Below are 22,515 nucleotides of genomic sequence, written 5' to 3'. Positions count from 1 at the left end.
CTTCCTACGAGTTGGTGGCCTGTAGTTTACACTGAACAATATAATTGCACCTTTTTGTTCCTTAGCTCCAGCCAAATAGATTCTGTCCTTAACCCCTCTAGGGTGTCTTCTTCCTCTGGCACGACAATTTTATCCTTAATCAATAATGCTTTTCCTATCTTTCTTCAACACCTTGTATCCAGGAATATTTAATGCCCGTCCTGCCCTTCTTTGAGCCACAACATCATAATTCCATATGGCTATCTGCGCTTGCAACTCATTAATCTTATTTACCATACTCCGCGTATTCACATACATGCACAGTAACCTTAATTTAAACTTTATTACTTTCCCCTTTACTCTGAACCCACCTAACATACTGGGCTGAATTTTACACTGACTGGGAGGGCTCATGCCCGACCTGATCGGACGTGAAATCGCACGAGGTGACGTTGGGTGAGCGTCCGAACGTTAACCCGTGCTGTTGCGATATTTCTGTCGACAGGCGAGCGCAAAAGTCAGAAGATGCCTGCCGACAATTGAGAGGGCAATTAATCCCAGGCACAATTGCCTGTCATTTTACGTGGCCTGTCCAACCTTGGTGGATGGGCGAATCGGCCAGGCAGCCTTTACATTTTTCAGCAAACCTCGTCCAAGGGTGGAATGCGGTTTCCGTTATTAAATAAAATAAAAATAGAAATCTGTGGACAGCAATTTTATTATCTATGTGTTCAGGTGCCTGGTTGTGATGCTTGGACATTTTTTCCTGATTTTAAAACTTAATTTCCTGAGTTTCAGGTCTTCAGCTCTGAGGCAGAGAGCTGCCTGCAGGGAGCTTTCTGTCAGTGCTTGCCCGTGCCCGGGTCGACATCAGCACCCACGCTCCTCCCACCCTCACCCCAGCAGTGCTGAGCTTTTCAGCACGTGCTTCACACTGGCTGGCTGGTTTTTTTATTCTTTCACAGGATGTGGGTGTTGCTGGCAAGGCCAGCATTTGTTGCCCATCCCTAATTGCCTCTGGAACTGATTGTCTTGCGCAGCCATTTCAGAGGGGCAGTTAAAAGTCAACCACATTCTGGAGTCACATGTACGCCAGACCAGGTAAGGATAGCAGATTTCCTTCCCTAAAGGGACATTAGTGAAGCAGATGGGTTTTTACAACAAATGATGATAGTTTCATGGTCACCATTACAGAGACTAGCTTTCAACTCCAGGTTTTATTAATTGAATTTAAATTCCACCAGCTGCCAGGGTGGGATTTGAACCCTTGTCCCGAGAGCATTAACGTGGGTCTCTAGGTCCAGTGACATTACCAATACACCACCGTCTCCCCTGTATGAGCAATTGGTGCTTTTATATCATTACAACACACACGGCATCGACCCGGTATTGATTAACCAGCCAGTGTGAAATTGCGGTTGGGGGCTGATTGTGGTTGGCGGTCCGTTTCCCGACTGCTCCAGGGCCTGCCCGCTGAGGTGGGCTCTGACCAGTCCTACACGGTCCTGGGCAGTACCATCTTCAATAGTATCCATCTGGTTCAGGATGTTATCCACTTTTCCCAGAGGACTGGTCTGTCAAGCACCTTCCTGTCTCTTGATCAGGAGAAGGCATTCGACAGGGTGGATCACGAATACTTATTCGGGACTCTGCGAGCATTTGAGTTCGGGACGCATTTTGTCGCTCGGATCAGACTTCTATACGCTGCCGCAGAGTGTCTAGTGAAGGTTAACGAGTCCCTGATGGCGCCCCTTCGCTTTGGGAGAGGGGTGCGTCAAGGCTGCCCCCTGCCTGGCCAATTGTATTCTATTTGCGTGGAGCCTTTCCTGCACTTCTTGCGAAGGAGGTTGTCAGGATTGGTTCTGCGCGGGCCGGGCATCGGGGTGGTCCTTTCAGCTTATGCTGTTTACGTGCTCCTCTTGTTCACCGACACGGCTGACCTGCGGAGGATGCGCGAGTGCCAGGAGGTCTACTCTGCCGCGTCTTCTGCCAGGATCAACTGGGGTAAATGTTCTGGACTCCTGGTCAGTCCATGGCAGATGGATCCCCTACCCGAGGAGTTCAGGCCTTTCACCTGGAGCAGGACCAGCCCCCTCTACCTGGGGGTCCATCTCTGCCCTGCTGAGGAATCCTGGCTGGCGAACTGGCAGGAGCTGGAGACCAAAGTCACCACTCGCCTGCGGCGCTGGACAGGACTGCTCCGAATGCTGTCTTACTGGGGTCAAGTTCTGGTCATAAGCCAGCTGATTGCCGCCATGTTGTGGTACCGGCTGGTCACTTTGACCCCTCCCGGATTTTGTCACAAAAATCCAGAGAATGCTCGTTGGCTTCTTCTGGGACAAAAGACTGCATTGGGTTGATGCTGAGGTTCTGAGTCTCCCGCTTAAGGAGGATGGTCAGGCGCTGGTGTGCCTATGCACCCAGGTGGCGATTTTCTGCCTGCAGGCCCTGCAGCGACACATTTATGTTGAGCCCCCTCTGAGGTGGTTGCCCTGATGACGTATTTCTTCCGCCAGGTGCACGGCCTGAATTATGATGTGCAGCTCCTGTTTGTAGACCTGAGGGGCCTTCGTGGCTCCTTGCAGGTGTTGCCCGTCTTTTAACAGGACCTGGTCAAAGTCTGGAAGATGGTCGCCTCGCGATGCAGCTCTCCACTGCTCAGGGATCCGCCCCTCCGTCCGTTTCAGTGGCTGGCGGAGAGGAGGGCTGAGGCTGCCGGTGTGACCAGGACCGGGGATGTGCTGGGTGGCGGAGGAGTGGGCTGGATGCTACCACAGGAGTTGGCACATCGCACGTCCGTGAACATCTGGCTTGTGGCCAATGCCATTCAAGACCTTAGGATGGTCGTGCTCAGCCCCGACGTCATTCTGAGCCTCGAGGTGGTGCAGGTCTTCTGTCCAAGTGCACCCCTGTTCAGACGGAATTCCACATTGGCCCCAAGCCCTGAACGCTCCTTCAGGAGCCAGTGCCCCGTAACCTGAGTTGCCGCATGGAAATGCCCTCTGTGTCCCTTAGCACAGTGCGGAGAGGTTTTCTGTATGGGCTGCTGCTGCACACCCTTCACTTCCTTGCCCTCGCCTGTCGCCCAGACACACCCTGGTGTGCCTTGTTGCTGTCCGGCGGTGGAGGTCCCCAGTGCGGGGCCCTCTACGGGGGTGTCCTCCCACTTTCCATCAGGGACTTGGGATGGAGGGTGTTGCATGCAACAGCCCCATATAACCGTAGAATGTGTCGCTTCACGGATTCCCAAGATACCTGTGTCTTCTGCGGCCTTGTGGAGTCCGTGACCACGTGTGTGTTAATTGTTGTAGGCTGCACTCCTTCTTAGTTTCTTGAAAAAACTTTTACTGTTGTTTTGTTTGCACTTCAGTTCCACGCTCTTGATCTATGGGCACCTGGTGTGGAGGGGGGCCGGGAAGGAGGATGACCTCCTTGTGAACCTGCTCCTGGGCCTGGCCAAGTTGGCCATTAACAGGTCCAGGCAGCGGGCAATCGATGGGGTTGTCCAACCCACTGTCGCTGCCCTTCCATGGCTATGTTTGTGGCCTGTTGTCCCTGGAAAGGGAGCACGCAGTGTCCGCTGGCACCGTCGAGGCCTTCCGTGCCCAGTGGGCAACGCGGGGACTGAGGTGTTTTATAGACCCCTTTAATCACAGAATCACAGTGCAGAAGAGGCCCTTTGGCCTATCGAGTCCGCACCGACACGTGAGAAACACCTGACCTACCTACCAAATCCCATTTACCAGCACTTAGCCCATAGCCTTCAATGTTATGACGTGCCAAGTGCTCATCCAGGTACTTTTCAAAGGATGTGAGGCAACCCGCCTCCACCACCATCCTAGGCAGCGCTTTCCAGACCATCACCACCCTCTGGGTAAAAAAGATTTTCCTCACATCCCCCCTAAACCTCCTGCCCCTCACCTTAAACGCATGTCTCCTTGTGACTGACCCTTCAACTAAGGGGACAGCTGCTCCCTATCCACCCTGTCCATGCCCCTCATAATCTGGTACACCTCGAACAGGTCGCCCCTCAGTCTTCTCTGCTCCAACGAAAACAACCCAAGTCTACCCAACCTCTCTTCATAACTTAAATGTTTCATCCCAGGCAACATCCTGATGAATCTCCTCTGCATCCCCTCCAGTGAAATTACATCCTTCCCATAATGTGGCAACCAGAACTGCACACAGTACTCCAGCTGTGGCCTCACCAAGGTTCTATACAACTCCAACATGACCTCCCTACTTTTGTAATCTATGCCTCGGTTGATAAAGGCAAGTGTCTCATATGCCTTTTTCACCACCCCACTAACATGCCCCTCCGCCTTCAGAGAGCTATGGACACACACGTCAAGGTCCCTTTGTTCCTCAGAACCTCCTACTGTCATGCCATTCATTGAATACTTACTTGTCAAATTACTCCTTCCAAAAGTGTATCACCTCACACTTTCCAGGGTTAAATTCCATCTGCCACTTATCTGCCCATTTGACCATCTTGTCTGTATCTTCCTGTAGCCCAAGACACTCAACCTCACTGTTAACCACCCGGCCAATCTTTGTGTCATCCGCAAACATACTAATCCTACACCCCACATAGTCATCTATGACATTTATATAAATGACGAATAATAGGGGACCGAGCACGGATCCCTGTGGTACGCCACTGGACACTGGCTTCCAGTCACTAAAGCATCCTTCTGTCATCACCCTCTGCCTCCTACAACTAAGCCAATTTTGAATCCACCTTCTCAAATTACCCTGTATCCCATGTGCATTTGCCTTCTTTATAAGTTTCCCATGTGGGACCTTGTCAAAGGCTTTGCTGAAATCCATATAAACTACATCAACAGCACTACCCTCATCTATACACCTGGTCACCTCCCCAAAAAATTCAATCAAATTTGTTAGGCATGACCTTCCTTTGACAAAGCCATGCTGACTATCCCTGGTCAAACCTTGCCTCTTCAAGTGGAGATAGATTCTCTCCTTCAGAATTTTCTCCAATAGTTTCCCTACCACTGACATGAGACTCACTGGCCTGTAGTTCTGTGGCTTATCTCTACAACCCTTCTTAAATAGTGGAACCACATTAGCTGTTCTCCAGTCCTCTGGCACCTCCCCTATGGCCAGAGAGGAATTAAAAATTTGGGTCAGAGCCCCTGTGATCTCCTGCCTTGCCTCCCTCAGCAGACTGGGACACAAATCATCCGGACCTGGAGATATGTCCACTTTTAAGCCTGCCAATACCTTGTCAGTCCCTATATCAATTTGCTCAAGAACCTCACAGTCTCTCTCCCCGAGTTCGATACCTTCATCCTCATTCTCTTGGGTGAAGACGGATGTGAAGCAATCGTTCAATACTCTACCGATGTCCTCTGGCTCCATCCATAGATTGCCCCCTTGGTCCCTTATGGGCCCTACTCTTTCCCTGGTTATCGTCTTCTCATCGATATACTTATAGAATATCTTGGGATTTTCCCTACTTTTACCAGCCAGAGCTTTCTCATATCCCCTCTTTGCTCTCCTAATTGTTTTCTTAAGCTCCACCCTGCACTTTGTGCTCCACTAATGCCTCCGATGATTTGCTTCCCTTGTATCTGCTAAACACCTCTCTTTTCCTTCTTATCGTATCCTGATTATCTCTAGTCATCCATGGTTCTCTGGGTTTGTTACTCCTTCTTATCACCCTAGAGGGAACATGTTAAGCCTGTACCCTCCCCATTTCCTTTTTGAACACCCCCCACTGTTCCTCTGTAGATTTCCCCACAAGTAGCTGTTCCCAGTCTACCTTGGCCCGGTCCTGCCTTATTTTACTAAAATCCGCTCTCCCCCAATCCAAAACATTTTTTAAACTTATCTATTTCTTTGTCCATAACAAGCTTAAATTGTACCATGTTGTGGTCCCTATCACTAAAATGTTCCCCCACCACCACCTCAGCCACCTGTCCGGCTTCATTCCCCAGAATTAGGTCCAGCACTGAGCCGTCCCTTGTTGGACCCTCTACAGATTGACCTAAAAAGTTCTCCTGTACACATTTCAAGAAATCCACTCCATCCAAGCCCTTAACACTATGTCTATTCCAATTAATGTTGGGAAAGTTGAAATCACCTAATATAATTACCCTATTGTTATTGTTTTTACACACCTCCGCGAATTGTGCACATATTTGCTCCTCAATTTCCTGCTGACTATCTGGGGGTCTATAACAAACACCTAAGAATGTGGCTGCCTCTTTTTTATTCCTAAACTCTACCCACAAAGCTTCATTTGAAATACCCTCCAAGATATCATCTCTCCTTACTGCAGTAACTGACTCCTTAACTAATAATGCAATGCCTCCTCCTCTTTTACCCCCTCCCGTCTCGCCTGAAGATTCTTTATCCCAGAATGTTAAGCAGCCAATCCTGCCCTTCCCTCAACCACGCCTCTGTGATGGCTACTATATCACAATTCCACGTGTCAATCCTCACCCTTAACACATCCGTTTTACCTGTAATACTCCTGGCATTAAAGTAGAGGCCATCCAGCCTTGCCTTACTCCCTTGAAACTTAATGCAGCTGTACTCCCTCTGACTTGATTGTTTTACTGTATTATGATGTGTCCCTATTCTGCTAACATTCTGTGCCCCTCCCCCTGCCAAATTAGTTTAAACTCTTCCCAACAGCACTAGCAAACCCGCCCGCAAGGATGCTAGTCCCGCTCTGATTCAGATGGAGACCATCCCGCTTGTACAGGTCCCACCTTCCCCAGAAACGGTCCCAGTGATCCAGCAATCTAAACCCCTCCCTCCTGCACCAACTCTTAAGCAACGTATTCATCTGCGCTATTCTCCTATTTCTGAGCTCGCTAGCACGTGGCACTGGGAGTAATCCAGAGAGTACAACCTGAGAGGTCTTTCTTTTTAGTCTGCTGCTTAAATCCCTGAATTCTTGATGCAAGACCTCATCCCTCTTTCTACCTATGTCATTGGTACCAACATGTACCATGACCTCTGCCTTATCACCCTCCCCCTTCAGGATGCCCTGCAGCCATTCAGTAACATCCCGGATCCTGGCACCAGGGAGGCAACACACCATCCTGGAGTCACGTTGATGGCCACAGTAGCGCCTATATGTTCCCCTGACTATAGAATCGCCTATTACTATTGCTCTTCCTTTCTTCTTCCCTTCCTGTACAGACAGGTTGCTTGTAGTGCCAGAAGCTTGGCTCTGTCCGCACTCCTTGGAGGAACCAACGCTGACATCAGCCTCCAAAATGGAATACTGATTTGCGAGCGGGATCCCAGGGGGCTCCTGAACCACCTGCCTGTTCCTCTTGGACTGCCTGGAGGTCACCCATTCCCTTCCTTTATCAAGCCCCTTCAGCTGCGGTGTGACCACCTCTCTAAACGTGCTATCCACGATGCTCTCAGACTCGCGGATGCTCCACAGTGTCCCCAGCCACCGTTCCATCTCTGAAACTCAAGCTTCCAGGAGCTGCAGCTGGACATACTTCCTGCACACATGCTGGTCCTGGGCACTGGAAATGTTCCCGGCTTCCCACATGGAGCACGAGGAGCACACCACGGCTTTGAGCTCTCCTGCTATGACTTATCCCTTTAAATTAGACCTTTTAAATCAGATACTCTAGGGCCCTTCATTCCTGATCCTCATTACTACAGGATATACAAACCATAAACCACAAAAAGACCTTAAACTATAAGCGATAAAAGTAATAAATACTTACCCGACCTTACCCATTACTTACCATGCATTACTTTCCCTTGTAGCCTCTACTGTTGCAGCATGGCAAGACCAATCTCTGAAGATTTAAGAAGTTTGATAGCAAAGAAAAAATGGCAAGAGCACCTCTTCCCCTCTGCACTGAATTCCCACTGTGCACCAAATTGCCAATACACACACTCACTCTGTATGTGTCTCACTCACGATGAGGTCTCTCCCTTGTTCATGTGCAAGCACACTGATCGTGTGCTTCTAAATAGTCCCTTTCTTAAATAGAGCTGAGATGACTCACTAGTTAAGCTTCAAACAGTAATCAACACCTATTCAGGCCCTAATCAGGCTTCAGGTGATTGACAGTTAACTGTCACACAGTCAGCTGACTCAGCTACCTTACCAACCTTTTAACTAGAGTACTGAACTTGCAAAAATTAAAGAGAAAGACTTACCAGTTCAATTACCACTGTGCACCAAATTGCCAATACACACACTCACTCTGGCTGTGTCTCACTCAGGAGGAGGTTTCTCTCCTGTTTGTGTGCAAGCACACTGTAGTGTGCTTCTAAATAGTCCCTTTCTTAAATAGAGCTGAGGTGAGCTGAGATGACATTGGAAAGTTTCCTTTGCATTTTGTCTTTTATTTTTGCAGTTTCCCTTTAAGGGCCTGCTTTTACTGTGTCCCTGAATTTGTTAATTTAGTTTAATTGTTTGACTCAAAATATTTACATCTTTTTAACGTTCCTAACCCTGCTGCTACGTCTTGGTGCTTCCCCGACACCCACAGTGGAGGTGGAGGCAGCCTGCTGACTGCTATGCCCTGTTTGTGATGACCTTGCCTTCTGGAGGGCTGAGTCCTGGAGGGCTGCGGCCTGCTTTGGGTATCCTGCTGTGGGCCAGGTGCACCCTCCTCGGCCTGGGGAGCTGGAGATGATGGGATCACAGGAAGAGGGGATTCCAATCGGCCAGACATTCCTGGAGTCACCTGGGTGGATGGCCTTGGGGTGTCAAGCTGCTGATCCTCTTCCTTGTGGATGCCTGATGGCCCCTGGCTGACTCCTCAAGGAGAAGAGGAAGCTGGAGTGAGATCGAGCTGTCCCACACCCCTCTAACGTTGACATTGTTGGAGGCCAACTATGGCATCTGCAATGGAGCTCAGCCCCCGCAGCAGTCTGTGACCAATGTCCTAGACCAAGCGCAGGATTTTCATGTGGATGTTTGCCGCTGACCTCACCATCACCGCAGCAATGGTCCACATCCTCACAGACCAGCTCCAACGTGTGACTCTCAAACAGAGTGAGGACCTTGATGTCCAATACTCCACCCATGGTCTGAGACCTCTCCTGTTGATTATGCGTGATCTTGTCCTGCATAAAGATAGATGGAGAGTTTGTGAGCAAGGCGCATGCCAGGCCAAATGAGAAGGATGCCAGGCGTTCGTGTGTACTGAGTGGAGCCATGGATGGGATGAGGAGGTGATCTGCAGAGGAGTTGAGGTCAGATGGAGGTGTGAGTGTGTGCATGAGAGAGTGCGTGGTAATTATCCTTGAGCTGGCAGTGAGTGAGAAGAAAGTGAATGTGCGATGGGCTTATGAATGGGTGAGTTGAGGGTGATGAGATGGTTGACTTACCCTGGTGGCATGGATGAGATCATTCATCCTCTTTCTGCAGTGGATGGCCAACCTTCTGTGTGCAGCATTGGCATGGCCACCTTTGCTATCGCCTCCCAAGCCAGAGAGGTGAGACTGATGGGCCTCCTGCGGCCAGAGCAGGGATAGAGAACATCATGGTGGGCCTCCATGGCATCCAAAAGGCGTTCCAGGGATGTATCACTGAATCAGGGGGTGGGCTGCACTCTTCTTGGCTTTTGGGGCCATCTCTTCACTGGAGCAGACCTGGACTGCAAGCATTGAGGTCTGTGTGTGCGGCTGCAGTTTAAATATGGCATACAGAGTGAGGAAGTGGCGAAATAATGGCATGGCAGGCAAACCAAAGGCCGCCCGCCAGTGAGATGGTGTGTTTCCCGTAACTGCATAATTTTTGAGGTGGGAAGGAGACGATACGGCGTGAAAATCCTCCATTGCAGCTGGCGGGTAAAACTCTGTTTTTCACACCCGCTACCACACTTAGTGCAATTCTGGGAAGATTCCACCCAATGTCTTTCAATTTTGCAATTATTCAATTTTTTTGACCTTTTCAAACTCCAGTGCAACCAGGTTCAATCCAGCTGCCAACACTCTTCAGGAAAGTGATAGGCTCCAAGCCTGGGCCTCATTCATCCACTCCCCGGTGCTCCTGATTTCTTTCAGGTCTACCTCAACTGCCGACTCCCTCCTCAGGTGTAGGCCCTGAACCTTGGCCTCAATTTATTGTCTCCCTGGTGCTTCTGATTTCTTGCAGGTCCATTCCAGCTCCTGACTCTCTCTGAACACTGTGGGTGGAGTCGTCCCAGATTTGCCTAAAGTGTGACAGTGAGCGGGAAAAAGGACGTTTTGCCCGCTGGCCGCAATGGCGGGTTTTCACGCTGTATTGTCCCATTCCAGGAGCATCCTGCCTCATTAATTATGCATTCATGGGGAACACACCGGCTCACTAGCGGGTGGACTTGGATTTGCCCGCCACGCCGTGACCTCAGCGCTTCCTCTCTCCGGGCGCCATATTTAAAGTGCACCCAAGTGCAGCCTACTTCATGTCTTCAGACCAGGGCTGTTCCAGGCAAAGCAAACGAGACTACGGCCCACAAATTTAGTGATGGGGCACCTGCTGGACATGGTGGAAGCCCGCCATGATGTCCTCTACACCTGCTCTGGTCATAGGAGGTCCATCAGAGTCACCAATCTGTCCTGGGCGGCAATGGCAATGGTGGTCAGCACCACAGAACACAGAGGAGATCAGCCATCGGTGCAGGAAGAGGATGAATGGTCTCATCCGTTCCGCCAGAGTAAGTCATCCACCTCATCACTCTCAACTCACACACTCACAAACCCATCGCACATCCACAAGGATCTCACACCTCAAGGGACAACACCACCAACTCTCACACACACCCTCACATCTCCATCAGGCTCATATCCTCTGGAGCTCACGCCCTCATCCTGTCCATGGCTCCACTCACCACCCAAACATTCCATGCAATGCCATGCGTTCTGCTCACACTCTCTCCATCCGTTTTCATGCAGGAGAAGCTGGCTGACAACAGCAGCGAGAGGTCCCAATCCAGGGGTGGCGTGGCCCACATTCGGCCCCTCACTCACTTTGAGGAGCGTGCCATCGCGCTGACTGGTGAGGACGTGGACCGTGCCTGCGGGAACGGTGAATTCGGCGGGTAACACCGACATGAGGATCCTGCACCACTTCATCCCTCTCTCAACACAACTGTGAATGCTCTCTCTCCTGATTTGACTCTGCTGCCTTGCACTAATCATCTCTACTTTTGTTCACAGGGATCTTTGCCAAGCAACTGACACCCTCAGTCAGCCAGTTCCTCACCTCCATCCAGGTCCTCACCTCTAGCCAAGAGGACACCTCCTCTATTGAAGAGCTGGAAATAAGCAGCCTAGAAGACCCGTCACAGCGCTTACCCACACCCTCCACCAGCGAAGAGACACACACCTCGGTGGGACCTAGATCTAGAGCAGGCTTGGGTTCACAATCTGGTGGTTACCGCAAGGACACATGTCTGCGGCGGGAAGAGGCTGGTTCAACCGAGTTCCACAGCACTTGGAGGACTGCTGGGAAGGGGCATCTGTGAGGCTCGAGTCAGATGATAAGCCTCTGGATTCAGCCTTCCAAATCATTGTGGCAAGTTAGCAGGAGAGGGAAATCAAGCAGAGCTGTTGGAAGACCTCAACAGAGTGGCACATGAGTCAGAGGAATGCGTCTGTCTGCTCTCTGGTGAAGTTGTGCCCTCATGTGTGTGCATGAGGTCTCCATGAGGAGGATAGTGGATGCCATGGAGATTCTGGTCCAGCAGAATGGGGAGATGTGTGCAGACCTGCACTCCATCACGGCAGCCATGGGTGAGTTCCTGCAGTGGCAACGCGAGGGGGAAATGGGCACCTTGATGTCCCTCCATGTGCTCCTTCCCCTCAAGGAGTCAGGCCAGGACCCTCAGGCACCTGAAGGGAGGAGGAGCGGCAGCTGGATACCCCGGGTCATCCACTCAGGGATCTCAGATGTTGTCTGCTCCTTCCGAGCCCATTTTGCCTGTGACCCCCTTAACCCATCCTCTGTCACAACAGGGGGGGGCAGCTGGCCCACAGGAGGACAGCTAAAGCAAACCAGGGCCCTCAAGGCCTCGGCTCTCCAGAGGGTGCACACCAATGTCGTCAGAGGCAACAAGGTCAACCATTGCACAAGCTGCCTCCACCCCTCCTGTGGATGTCAGGGCAGCACCTGGAAGGAATGGGAGGCCTAGAAAAGTTAAGAATTTCTGATCACATGGGGTTGCATGTGTGAATGCATTTTGTCACTTTATAATCTGAAAATATATTCACTTTCACTGAATAATGTGCAATGGTGTCTTTCAGCTTCATTTACAGGTTTCGCGAGTCTTCTGACTGCATCCCCCCAACTAGCAGTTCAGCTGCATGCCGCCGGACCACGAGTGATTCTGGAGGGAGAAGTGTGTGTATAGCAAGGCCTTTTGGAGCCTCGTGCAAGCATTCTCCCACTCACGCTGAGCCTTCCTCCATCACACTCATCTTAATGTCCTGAGCATTTTCAATGTTGCCTGCTAGGGTTCTCTTTCAGTCATCTATCTGAGCTGACCTGCATCTCCGCCCACCCACTGACTGCACTCCCATGCAGCACCTGTGCCAATCCAACATGAGGCTCCGCCCACTTTCCATTTCAACAACCATGGAAGTCGTTGAGTTTCTTCTCAGCTCCCCTGTCCTTTTCCTCAGTCACCCAAGTCCTTTCCCCCATCACTGTTGACCCTCCCCTGGCATCACCTTCCACCTCCCCACCGTCACCTACCAACCAGAACCCTTTTCTTTCCAGGATGTCCAGGTGAACGTGTATGTTCCCTACCTTCCTGAGAATCCCACCCCCATCCACATTGACTTCCCACCCCCAAGGTCCGTGTCCACCTCCGAGTCCCCACCAACCACCCCTCCCCGTCTCTTCTACTGCCACTGTCACACACTCAGCCTCCCACCCTTCTGGCTCACTCTGACCACTCCCATGCTCATTCGCTCTTACCATGCCCACCCCCAGTTCGCTCCCCAGGAAGCAGTCATTGACTCCACAGACCCCTCCCTTGCATGTTCTTCCTCCACCCGGACTCCTTCCACCCTCCAAAGTCCTTCCCCCACCTCTGAAGTCCTTCCCCCCACCTCCGAAGTCCTTCCCCCCACCTCCGAAGTCCTTCCCCCCACCTCCGAAGTCCTTCCCCCCACCTCCGAAGTCCTTCCCCCCACCTCCGAAGTCCTTCCCCCCACCTCCGAAGTCCTTCCCCCCACCTCCGAAGTCCTTCCCCCCACCCTCTGAAGTCCTTTCCTTACGCCTTCCTCTCCAGTTTCTGCATTCTCTCCCATTACCCCCTCCCCTCACCGTACTCCCTCCCCCCCAACCTAACTCCACCAATACCTTCATTCCCCCCCTCCCAACCTCACTACCCCGCCCCCCCAGTACACCTTCCTCTCCCCCACCTCGCTGATCATCCGTAGCAGCCCATGACCAAGACCGTCATGTCCCGAAGCAGACCTCAGAGATCAACAGAGGCCTCCCACCTTCCGTGAGCTGGTTTGCGGCAAAGCCACATCCATAAGAATCCACCCAGCGTACCGCACGCTGTTCCTCGAGGGTCCGGTAGCTGTAAGGCTCCAGCATCTTCAGCTCCTCAGATGTCTGCAATGTGAGCAAGGCCCTAACGGTAAGTCCCAACTCCTGCACATCACACTTGCCCAGACATGTTCTGGGCTGGGGTGTTTTCCTGCTGATGTGGGTGATAAATTTTATGTGGATGGATGATTCCAGCGAGCAGGCAAGATGATGAGATGCAAACGCATTGAACTTAGGGCCTGAATTTTACCTCTGGCGGGCGCGTCAGGTTGGTGGGCCTGGAAGCGATCGGAAAATGGACCGCTGACTGCAATCGGCTCCCGACCGTGATTTCACACTGGCTGGCCAATTACCAGCTGGCCAGCGTGAAACACGCGCTGAAATGCTCAGCGCTGCCAGGGTGGGGGCGGGAAGAGGGCAGGGGATGACATTTCCGTGGGCGCAGGTGAGCACTGCGAGTGAGCTCCCTGAAGGCAGAGAGCTGCCTCAGGGAGCTGCAGACCTGAAAATGTTCAAATAAAGGTTTTAAAAGCTGATAAAAGTGCCCATGCATCATAATAAATCACCTGAAAATATAACTGATAAAAATGCTGTCTGTCCACAGAAATTTATTTTTATTTTATTTTATCACGGACATTTCATCCCGTCCTTGGATGAGGTTTGATGAAAATTGTAAAGGCCGCCTGGCCGATTCACCCATTTGCCAACCGTAGGGTTGGATGGGCAATGGAAAATATGAGTCAATTGTGCCGTTAATGGGCTTAATTGCCCTCTTAATTGTCAGCGGGCACGCTTCGGACTTTAGCGCGCGCCCGCCAACTGAAATAGCGTGCGAGTATGCAATGACATCGAGATACTCGCCTGTTTTCTTGCACGATTTTACGGCCGATTGGGTCAGGCGCGTGCCCACCCATGGGATGTAAAATTCTGCCCCTAGGTTACCAACGCTGGACAGTGGGAAAGGCAGCTCGCCATTGATGGGTGCAGTGGACGATGGCTAACTGGTTTCATGACGACATGAAACCGATTTTTTGGCCTTCCCATTATATTGTTCCTCCACCACCGCCACCATGCCTGCCGCCAACGGGGCGGGAAAATTCCGGCCTGTACGCAAATCTATTTTCCTTCCAACACAGCAGAAACATCTGGAAAAATAACAGATTTCTTGCTATAAAATCTGAAAAGGGTGAACAAAATATATTGAAACTTCTTTCTGAGCAGAATGAAATTTACCTTGGGAACGTTCTAGAAATTCTTATGATTGCCAGCAATACCAGCCATTCAGGGTTGGCAAACCCACATTAGTGCACTGAGTGCTTTGAATGAATTTATAGACTGACAATCAAAAAACAGCAGGAAAGACAGCTTATGGACCAAAATTGGACAGAGAACATATCAGGCTCCATTATTCTGGACTCTCCAACCCCTCCATGAACACCCCTTCCTAGTACAGCACTTTCAAATTCTAGAACAGCCCCTTCCACCATCTGCAGATCCTGGCATATGCTTTCTCAAATGAGATTTGCTCCAAATGCTGAAATATTTTGGATTCCCTTCACAGTTCTACTGGACCTTGAATCCTGTTTCACTCCTGCCAGATCCTGAGACTCTATAAAGTGCTTCTATACCCTGAAATTGTCTCCAATTCTCCCAGGCTGAAGACACCATCGAAGTACTGGCAACCCTCAGAGTTTTCTTTCAGTATTGTCACACACAGCCCACTGCCCAAATCTAAACATCATCTCAAGGTTCTCCAGCTCCAGAACTCTCCCCAAATTTTTCATTGTACAATGAACAGGAATGTCCACAGCAACAAGTACTGAAGTTAAAGCTTGCCTTTTTAAAGGAGTGTGTTATCCAACTCACCGTAAGCACGACCTAACATATGAATAGGTCCTAGACTCCAGGCACAGAACTCTTGATTCTGAACTCCAGAATAAAGAGTACATAAATTGATTGATTAAACTATGAAATTACCCTAAAAATAAAATGCATTTCATCTGGTATTTCGTCCATAAAACCTTCACTGCATTTTTGAAAGACGCCCTCAACTATAAATACATAACAAATTGCTGCTTAAATTTATAAAAATACAGAAATATTTATACAGATGTCAAAGCAATCCCTGAGCTGATGAGTATAATAATCACTTCATATTCAAAGGATAGGAACAGATAATTTGTTACCTTTGCGGTTGTCAGCAACAAAGACGGATGTCAGTCAATACTGTGCTCAAAGTCACGAACTCCTCCTTGGGAGTATTGGACCTCTTGTCAGTCTTCACAATTTATTTTTCTTCATTTAAATGAGATTTAAAAAAGAGAAACAAGATTGTATCAAGTGCAGTCAGCATCCTTTATGCCATTTGACTGTCACACCTGAGCACAGTGGCAACAGCCATTCAATTTTGTGCTGCAAGTGGCTGTGTTTAATTCCGAGATAACCTGCTTTCGTGCACTGAGTGAAAATAAAGTTACAATCAGTCATTTCAATCTGGCCCTGTAATGAAGTCACATAGATTCAAAGCTGGGGTTAAGTAATTATGGCAGTTTGGATCAGTATAGTTCCTGTGTACAGCTGAAGTAATAACTTAAATCTCATTCGCAGTAACAGCCGCTTTCGAATCTGTCGAGGATCACATTGCCGCTGCGGTGTCTGGAAAATGCCGTCAATCTTTCAGAGCATGAGACATCAATTTCCCTTGCTTAAGTAGCGTATAATGCTGCTGAGGGAATTTCACTGATTCCCTGATAACTACAAAGTTCCCTTTTAAGAGAGCTGAATTAATTTGTCCTGGAGTCCCTAGGGAGATTAGGATTGCAAGTGAGTTATGTGAGTCTCAAGTGAAAGATGATTTTTTAATGCTATTTAAGATCATGAAATTTATTTAGGAAATGACTCAGCCTTCCTAAAATGTACATGTTTAGTTTCACAATGACTGTCTGTTTTGTAGGTATTCGTTTTCCAGGGTGCTAGGAAATAAGACCCACAGCAAAATCCTATACATTGCCCCATCAAGCACTCCAAGGTGAGGTACAGCTTGGATTATGGCAGAGTAAAACTCCCTCTATATTGTCCCATCAAATATCCCCACATGAGGTACATCATTCTTTTGAAGCAGAGTAAAGCTCTCTCTACACTAATCATTTCCCTGTCTATGTTTCATTTGTGCAGTCTCTTGGAGTATCTACACTAAATTTTGTAATTATGCATACCTGAAGTAAAGCCTCCCTTGTTGAGAAAGAAAATCAGCAAATTCCACACCAGCGAACTGCTCATAATTTGATCCACTAATATTACTAAATGGACAATGGTAGTCTCCACATGCATTACTTCCTAATTTGCATTCTGGTAAGTGAAGTTCCATGTTAGGAGCAAGCAATCAGAAAATTTACCCTTTGGTTCTTGCTATTCTTCAGGATCTATGACTCACAAAAAGTCTTGGAATTGGCATTGGGGCATCCTTTGCAATTAAGTTCATTGACTAAACAACAGATCAGGGAGGAGTGGTGGAATTTTGTGGCAGGCGGAAGTGGACACTTTGGAGAGAGACTGAAGTTGGATGATACTTTTGTTATATCTATGGTGGAATATAGTGGTATTCTGTAAAGAAGGCTGTGTGTATGTGTATGTGTGTCCATGATTAATTAAACTGGGGTGGGGGGGGAGGGGGAGGGGGAGGTTAGTAAAGACAGCTTGTCTGTGTGAACTGAGAAATGAAAGGTAAATGAGCTAGATGCATGCATTTGTAATGAGAGGCCATGGTGAAGTTGGATTTCAAGTAAATAGGTTGGGTTTGAAATTTGCATTATAAGTAGGAATTTGACTTTTCAGCTCAATTTTCAAAAGGGAGTTTAGAAGTGACAAGGAACTTTTACAACATACAAAGGTTTCATAAGTAAACAAAGGAAGGTTATTAAATTTTATTTGACCTGAAAGTGGAAGCAATAGGAAAACATGAAAGATTTTTATATTTTGGAAAAGTTGAGTTCCACGATATGCTTAGGGCAATGGAATCTAAGATGAAAGAGGAAAAGGATATTTAAGGAAAGATGCTGAGCTGAGTTGGGTGGCTGTGTAGGGGAAATGTCCTGAGACCAGATCTGTGCTGGGAGAAGTTTTGAAAGTTGTGAATTTGAAGCAGCCATCGAGATTTCAAGCCAGATAAGTCTTTGTTTTCGGAAAGCTGTCTGTTTCTGAACCTTTCTTTTGGATTCCACAGCAGAGTGGAAGAGAGTGAGAAGTCGCGTGGTATACCTTTACTAAAGTGGCAGCAGTTTTTGCCTTGGGTAATATTACTCGATTTTTATGGTTAAAAATATATAAGGGAGTTGTTGCCAAGTAGTTTACTTGTGTATTCTGACCAAATGAGTTTTTTGGGGGGATGTTTTGCAAATCTGTTTTAACTGTGAAACTTTAACTGTGTGCTTAAGTTTGTTTCCTTCTTGTTAATAAATCTTTTAATTTTAAAATCCTAAAAGTGTTACGGGATTCTATGCTTCTGGGATCAGTAGTTTTTTCCCTCATTTTCAAAATACAAAAAAAAAGGCTATGATCAGGAAGACAAATTTCACCTGGGATTTAGCTTGCTCAGGACATAACATGGGCTGTGGTCGTAACAAGACCAAAATTCGGATTCCCACTGGCGGGAAATCAGTTTCGAATTTTCCTCTCACCACTTTTATGGTGGGCTGATGGTTGATCGGGTTTCCCACTGATCCAAGTTGGGAATGCCATTTGCAGGCATTACCGTGTTATGAATGCTCGATTGCTGGAGTTACGTTCCCCCTCCCAGTCTTGGGACAGTGGGAAATTAGATTCATCTGCATCATGTTTGGAAATGAGTAGCATGCAGTTAGCCCTCTGTTTGCTCGTGACTTTGAGATGAGTGCAACATTCAAAGCCTACATGCAGCAGCATTTCTCCAGGTTCTCACCAGTGCTAGTGAGATGCCACACTGGTGGGGGTGTAGGGTTGGTCTGCTCACCAGCTCCCTCCATATTCTGGGAGGGTGTCTTCTGGGGGGCTCAGGCAGGGCAGCACTATGGGACAGAGGCCAGCATTGTGACCTGGTTTTGGGGGGGCAGGAAGGGCGTGGTTGGAAGTGGAAGACAGAGACAGAGGGGGACAATGGGCAATGGTGGGGTTGGAGGTGGGGGAAGGAAGAAGGAGGCATGAGGGACAATGATGGGGTTGGAGAGGGGAGGGGAGACGATGTCGGGTAGAGGGGAGACCAAGGATGAGGAAGCTAGAGCCCGACATGGAAGACTAGAATTCAGAAACATAAAGGGTGGATGAGAATCAAACTGTATGAATGGGAGGGGAGGGGAGGGTGGGGTGGGGAGGGGAGGGTGGGGTGGGGAGGGGAGGGTGGGGTGGGGGGGGGGTGGGGGTTGCATTTGTGTTAGTATTGCACAAGAGGGATGAGTTGCACAGAGACTCATGGAGGTGGGGAGGGGAAGGGCTTGCACATGAGGGACGGGTTGCACAGAGACTCATGGAGGTGGGGAGGGGAAGGGCTTGCACAAGAGGGATGAGTTGCGCAAAGACTCATGCAGCGGTGGGGAGGAAGACTGTTGTCATCAGTAAAAAAGGAATGGGAGAGCTCATTGAAAGGCAGTCATATTTCATGGTCTGGGGCCAAGAGGTTGGGGGTGAGAGATTAAAGGCAGTCTTGGGCTTTGTGGTCCTTATAGTCAGGGTGAGACATTAAAGGCAGTCCTGGGCTTTGCGGTCCATGATCCAGGGCTATTCATGACATGCACATTGTAGTCCCGCTCCAGGGAAGGGCAAGGGCTGTGTGTTCAATTGGGATAAGCCACAGCTTGGTGTGCAGGGTGTGGTCATGGTCCTACAGTCAGTGACCATGGGCTTATCTGGCTTGGTACTGGGCTGCAGATGCAGTGGTCATGGTTAGGGGAGGCGACTGCAGCCTGCAAATGTGGAATACGTAATAAAGGGGGGATTCAGAACTCTCCTGGGGGTGTTCTTCTCCGTATGTGACTGTGCACACAGCCTTTATATGGGGAGGGGTGAGCTCCATATTGGGCATGGGGACATCAACAGTGATGGGTTCAGGGAGAGGGTTGGAATATCCACCACAATAACAATGGGATCCAGGATTACTGGGGGAGGCTGGAGAACAACTGAAGGAAGCTCTACTTGCACACCGTGGGGTTCCAGGAAGATTAGAAGGACCCGAGCGCCAACAGGGGGAGGGTCGAAGCTGGTCTCAAAGTAAAACTGCAGCACCATCATCTTGAAAGCCTGAAGCAGTTGCGCAGTTTGAAATCAAAACTGAAAAAGAATCTGCACAGGAGGAGTCTGAGGCAGTGTGGGAGGAGCCCAAGGCTGCACTCAGGGACCCTTTCAGGGGCACCCTCAAACTGCTTGGAGTCTCAACATTGAAATAGAGTCAGAGCTCAGAGAAAACAGGAAGACTCCCTTGAGAAGGTGCAATTGGAGCTATTGCCTTTTGTTGCGCTTTAACAAGAGACTGCAGGAGTCAGTGGCTTCACCCATTTGAGCATTAACAGAAAATGCAGGCAACCGTTAAGGAAGCACAGCTGCTGCATATCTGCCAGATCATCAATGAAAGCCTCTAATGTGATTTCTTCAATTGGCATGGATCATGGGCCAAAGGGCATTCAGTCATTACAGAAGTGCAAACTGAGCTTCATCAACATACCAGATGAGAGATTGCAGGAATGTCATTGGTAAGGTGGCACATTTCATGAAGGTGTCTAAATCCGTTCCAACCTCTGTGGGATTGAGATGTCAAATATCAGGGTTGGTATCTTGGTCACCTGAATCTGTGAGTGTGCGCCTCAGCTGCAAGGTATCAGCTTAAAGCTAGTAGTGCAGACACAGCTCTAGGGTATGACATATTCTTTCTGTTTGTGCGTGGGAAGTCTACTATATTTGCCCAGAGCTCATTAATCGGTTGCATCTATCATTCCCCAGGGAGAAGGAGGATTGAATAATGGAGCCTGTGCTCAATGCTGCCTTCTTGATGGCAATGATCCACTTGAGAAGGAGAAGGGCCCTGCACTGCCTAGCCCAAAGGAGGTCCATGGTCCAGAGGAGCCCCAGCAACATCCAAAGGATGTGAAGGTTAGACCCATTCCACAGAGGTGACTCACACGACCAAAGGTCTATTGAAGAATACTTTTCTATCTGGAGATGAGCAAAAGACAATACCACGCTTCTCTGCACTTGTCAAAGATATGGTAGATCATATCTGCCCCATTTTGTGGGAGGATCTAGTGGCCCATGGACTGGGAGGACATCCACTGCCATTGGCCCTAAGGTGCTTAACTTTTTTGCCTGTGGATTATTCCAGGGATCCACAAAGGATCTATGTGGCGTCCCATAGTCCTCAGCACATAAATGTATCAGGGAGGTGACCGATGCCCTCTATCATAGGCTCATCATTATGTGAAGTTCACACTCGATGAAGCTAGCAAGGCTGCTAGATTTTTGGGGTTTGCAGCTATCTCAGGTTTCCCTAGAGGGTGCAATCGATTGCACACTTGTGGCTTTGAGAGCTCCATGGCACCACCCCCTGATGTTCATTAACATTAACTTGGTGCTACAAAGGGGAGATCCCTTGCCAGAGGGAGATATGGAGGAAACTAAGAGCTCCTCAGACGATGAAGAGCAGAAAGGGCAGAAACCTGAATTGGGAGGTGAGGGTGGCTTCCACGTGAGATGCCCTTGAATAAGCACGTCTTGAAAGACTGCCAGTACCACACTGATAGGCACAAGATTCCAGGAGGATTAAGGTACAGGCAACGAGACACAGCCAAATTCTATCTGTCCCTTAGTGCTATGCCAGTGCACTGAAAGGCCTTTACAATCAGTGGCATCGAGAACATGTTCAGCATTCAGACTTGCATTTTCAACCCTCATCTCAGGCCCTAATCTCTGGAAACATCAGTGGCTAACCCTGTATCAATGTTCCCTGGGAAGGGAAAGTGGGCACAACAACGCAAAAGCTGCATCAAAGAACTTTATGCAGTCGTCACCACCTTTATGAGAAACTTTCAGCAGACACTGAGATGCACGTATGGTTAGAGAGAGCATTATGGCTGCAGGCCTTGTGCTTTGGCACCACCAATAAAGGCAACCTTCTCATTTGGAGAAACAATTACAGCTAATCATCAAAGGCTATTGAGCATACCTAACTCCATGTTGTCTTCTAAGCAGTTTGGTTAGTAACGCATTTGCTGACAATTCCAGTAAAGAGTTAGACACACCTTCCTCTCATAACACAAGGCTAGAATAACTATCATGAGTCAGCTACACATCACATGAATGTGAGGCTCAGAAAGGGAGGCGATTACCGAGTGGGAGCATGGCTCACCCTCGCAATAAGAGGGCACATAAATGCATATACACGATGCTTTCAAATGAAGAGATTATTCTCATGAACAGCAAATGTATTTACAAAGGTGCATGATATAAACAGTAATTGAACACCAGTGATCCAGAAGTGATGTCAAAGCTTCTAATTTTTGTAACCCTACCTCTACGTCTAGGTGCATCCCCGACATCCAGAGTAGAGGTGGAGGCAGCCTGCTGACCACTACGCCCTGTTGTCTTTGATGACTTTGGCGGGCATCCTCTAGAGGGCTAAGATCTCGGGGACCCTTTACTGAACTTCAGTGCAGCTTTCTTCTAGGATGCAGCCATCCCCTTGAGACATCCCCTCCATTCAGCTGGGCTGGAGAGAGTGAATATGTGTTCAGGTGGTGTTTAAACATGGGGCCCAGATTTTTGACCCCATTAGGTAATGGCAGGGCGGACGAATCAGTGCCCACCCAACCATGTGATTTGGAGAGTTACTTGCCGATGGATATTTAATGAGTTTCTGAGTGTGAAATTGGGCATGAAATGCCACCCCGCCGCCCAGTGGGAAATGTGCCACGAATCCCACCCGCCACCACACTTGGTCTCAAAAATGGAAAATTCCGCCCAAAGTGATTTCACTCTGTTTGAATCCTGTACAGATGATTTGGTACTTAATGAGTTAA

General features: G+C 49.0%; 1 long non-coding RNA gene across 2 annotated transcripts in view; it reads right to left on the bottom strand.

Moving 5' to 3' along the window:
- The window catches only part of LOC144683295 (uncharacterized), a 52,355-nt gene that overhangs the window by 16,098 nt on the left and 13,742 nt on the right, over nt 1-22,515 (bottom strand). Inside the window, exon 3 of one of the 2 annotated variants that reach the window (XR_013577225.1) lies at nt 15,667-15,775. The exons of the other annotated variant lie outside the window; for it this stretch is intronic. This is a non-coding gene — a long non-coding RNA (uncharacterized LOC144683295). Of the gene's footprint in view, nt 1-15,666; nt 15,776-22,515 lie in introns of those variants that run through there. 2 annotated transcript variants of the gene reach the window in all.

This window comes from Cetorhinus maximus, chromosome 8 (assembly GCF_964194155.1).
Source record: "Cetorhinus maximus chromosome 8, sCetMax3.hap1.1, whole genome shotgun sequence".
In the NCBI taxonomy this organism is placed as follows: domain Eukaryota; kingdom Metazoa; phylum Chordata; class Chondrichthyes; order Lamniformes; family Cetorhinidae; genus Cetorhinus; species Cetorhinus maximus.
The sequence above is the reverse complement of the archived record's forward strand: the minus strand, read 5'-3'. Positions and strand labels throughout refer to the sequence as shown.